A 4161-nucleotide genomic window follows, 5' to 3' on the forward strand; every position below is an offset into this window, starting at 1 on the left:
GCCAATAGAGGTCAGCAGTGTTCTACCCTTTTATTATAAGCGGTGAGATCATATTGTAGCGTGAAAGTAACTCGGGAGGTCCTTACAGCTGATCCCCTGCAGCCATGTACGTCCTTTAATATGTAATTAGCGCCTTAGCTTGAAAATTCATTAAAGCTAATTAACATTAAACACTGCAGCCTGCCTGCTTTCATATAATTACCCCCATTCACAACACTCATACCCTATTAGAGACTCATTGGGCCCTTAGCTTTGCTGTGTGCATCCTCGGGTCCAATGACTTGACTGTGGCTATTCCTGGTCAGTTACATGAACACCAGCACAGAGTTACAAGAGAAGCAAAAAGCATGAGGTTATCTGATAAGCAACTCTGCAATATCCACAGCATTATAAATCTTTATTACTGTTATTATATTTCCATTGTTATTCGCTGATAAAACCTCGTCGTTGTTAAATTATACATTGTTTTATCACACTTCGGCATTTCAGGCCCAGACTGCAGTAAATCTCAGCTACAAAGGCGGGGAACACATGTGAGTCATGCCCGTTTGAATACCATTCAGCATGCATGTGTGAACATAGCTGTTCACATAAGTAAAAGAAAACCTTCCCTGGTAGTCGTCGCATCAATTACTGGTGCTTTTCAGTTTTCAAAACCTGCAAAGTTATGTAATTTGGGAAAAAAAGGGGGAAAGACTGGCAGGATTCAGTGTGTGGCCTGCGGTGGAACACGTGGTTCCAGACGGAGCCGAAATCAGCAGAAGAAGAAGACAGAAAGCGTGAAACAGGATGATGTGTAATACCTGCCACTCCTGCCAGCTTATTAGCTGAATCTTTTCAGACGTGCAAATGGTGTTATGCTTGCTGAGGGCTGGTGTAAAATCCACCTGTGAGAATGTAAAAACAGTTTTTTTACATTTGTGCATTTGACGCAAGTTCACCTCTGTGAGTTTAACTTGAACCTTTTAGTCACCAATCAGCGTCCATGTTTACAACTCTGATAAGGGATGAGGGAAAACAGACCAAATTACATCTTTAAATCTATAATTCAGGCACTCTGGGAATCGCTCTGCCTTTTTGTTTGCATGCCACGCTGTCGTTTCCAGCCTATCGCTGTTGTTAACCGGCTCTCTGGTGGGTTTTACCATTCATCACTAACTTAATGTGAACCAACAGTTACAGAGGAAAACATTAATAATACACCGTGTTAATCTTTCTCATCTTACTCAATCACTGACGGCTGTTTTTTCTGCACAACTTGAGGCAAAATAGAATTTTTGAATTCACTAGAAATCCTGATAGATTTGCACCCGGCATGGTCTGAACATCACCGCTGACACTTTTAAACTTGTGAAACTGCTGATGCAGATAGGAATCAAGAGGTTTCCACATTTAAAAAAGACCCAAAAAAAGCCACTGATCTTATCCACGGGCTGTCAGTAATTAAGGTTTTACTTCGTTTTACTCACGTTCAACCGTCAACGTGACTTCTTTACACATTTAACATCACATTTGAATGAAAATTCCTTCTCTTTCTCTCCTCTTTATGTTGACTCACTGGTGAAATATGTCACTCAAACACGAGCAGAAGAGCGGGCATCTGCTCATTGTTAAAGGAAATCCAAAGGTTTCTCACTGAGTTCACAACATTTCTTTTCAAGCCAATTTATACCCACGGATTTCTTGCAAAAACAATGAGAGAAGTGCCCAGAAAAGGGGTGAGATAAAAGAGAGAGATGGGGGGAGACTGAGAGGGGGAGATAATCACTGGACACAGGGGACAGATATTTCTCTTTTCAGAGCGTGGTAACAGAGAAGAACAAACTAATGAGAAGCTGGGCCTTCAGAGTTTTCGTTGTCTTTGAAGGGAAGTTGAGAGACTTTGTGCCCACCTGCTTTTCCGCCGTTGCCCACTTGCTTCCGCTGACACACTCACAAACCTACACACACACACACACACAAACCTACACACACACTGCGCCCTCTGGATCAGTGCCCCCGACAGGAAGAAGTGTTTTCATCACTCAAGCAGAAAAGCTCGAGCGTGCATACTAGCTGAGCCTGTGTGTTGTTGGTGACACAAATGCACCACAACTGAAGGATAGTTTCACACAGACAGTGAAGTGTAAGTTTAACAGTTCACCCATTAGTTCATGTGAGGATTATAAAGTAAAATAAATCATCAGTAATATCACAAGATGTGTCACTGGGCAATTTGATGCAATGCTACGATAACAAAAGCCACTTGGCTCAAAACATCCGGGCGCTGCCTTTTCGCTGGAAATGGACACAGGAAGTGATGTCAGTGCATCAGCTGAGTGAGCTGAACAGAAGGAAAGGGTCTGAACGCAGTGAGTGGCTGAGTAGACAAAGAATAGAACCACCTACGTACAGAAAATCCAACTTGACGAACAGAACAACAATCAACAAGAAGAAAAAACAACAAACAAAAGTAGCGCCCACGCTGTTTGTTTGAGAAGCGCCACACAGAAACACAACAGCGATGACCAATTAGCACCAATTAGCTTCACAAGTGTGGTATATTTTCAGGCCTTGCATATTTTCAGGTCTTACACAGTACAGTGAAGACCCTAAGTGTAGTTGTATTAGATGAAAACCAGATGTGCAGGAGACCAGGGGCAGAAGGGTGGATGTGTAGAATGGGGAGGCCACATACATTCTCTCATTGTTCCGCCCTGTATGTTGCATAACATGTACCCTATATAAAGATGAAGCGAGAGCCCTAAAGGCAGGGACTTTCGGATTCGACTTGAGACCTCCGGACGATCTAGACGTCCGTAATGGCATGTGTTGCTTGTTTGTAATAAACTTGATTATACCAGCAAGAACAGTGTCCACGGAGCATCCTTCATCATCACTTCAACAGACCTGTCGCATGCAAGATACTACACAAGCTAACAGGTCGGACGGCCATCTGTGGCGGTTGTGTTGATTTCTAAATCCTCTGATGCTCAGTGATCTTCTACTTACACGTGCATGGCTTTGAAATCAAATTCTGTTCAGCATTTATATATACATGCATAAACAAATGTATGCCATGCATGTCCTCGTGTGTAGGAACTCGTGGGAAATCACCACAAGCACAAGAAAGGGGGGAAAAGTAAAGATTGTGCTTTTGGCCCTTGAGCTGAAAGGCAGTTCCACTTCCTCTTCCCCTCTTCCTCTTCTATTCTTCCAGCAGCCCTCCTCTCTTCCTCCTGCAGTCCCTCTTCTCAAGGCTGAGTCAAGAGACCAGCTGACTGGGAACTTCCTGGACAGGTCATGCTATTGAAACCGCAGTCCGTCCATGACTTCCTGCTGTTCTGCTTTGTCCAGGTCTCATTTAGCTGTTTGTTTTTTCAACTATTCATCTCGCAATCTCGCAATTCTTCTCACAACATGTTGGTTTTAAATGAAATAAAAGAAAAACAAAAGTTGCGTAGAGAGTCAAGAATATCCACATTTATCCTGTACTGCAGCATCATTTCATGAACAATAAGCAAAAACAAATTGGTGAGGATTCTAAAGAGCCGGAGACAGCAGCAACATTTCTCATGACATATTCTGACGAGGCAAAAGGGCAAAAGCTCTCTCATTCTGTGACAGCTCGTGACCTCAGTGTGCCGACCTCATAACAGACACACTGTAGAAACACTCTGTTGCTGTTCCACATGCACTCCTGGACACCTTGCGATTCTTGAATGCAACCAACGTTAGTACAAGGCAGCTTAACAGAGGGAGAAATCAAGCCCTGCTGGCTGCTGGCCCAACAACTACACATTGAAACTCAAATATGTAATCTTGCATGAATGCCAATAAATAATTCAAACGCTTTCCATTTTTGGACAACATCTTCCTTTTTTCTTCTCAACCTGTAATGTAAGCTTTCAGCTTTTAAAGGTAAACGTGGGACGGCAAACATGAGGTGACTTTTCACCTCGAAGGTGTGAAACTGAAGCTGGTTCGCACGGTGTAGCGATAAACCACACATGCATATGGCCAAGTGATTCAAGAAACACACACACACACACACACACACACACAGAATCCACACAAACCGTGTGAGACAAATATATACACAGGAAGTGCCTCCCACTCCCTCGCCCCTACTTGCTGTCTCTCTCTCTCTCTCTCTCTCTCTGAACGTTACTCATGGTGGTG

The sequence above is a fragment of the Anarhichas minor genome, unplaced genomic scaffold, assembly GCF_050575085.1.
Source record: "Anarhichas minor isolate MPS153535 unplaced genomic scaffold, ASM5057508v1 ptg000007l, whole genome shotgun sequence".
Classification (NCBI taxonomy): Eukaryota; Metazoa; Chordata; class Actinopteri; order Perciformes; family Anarhichadidae; genus Anarhichas; species Anarhichas minor.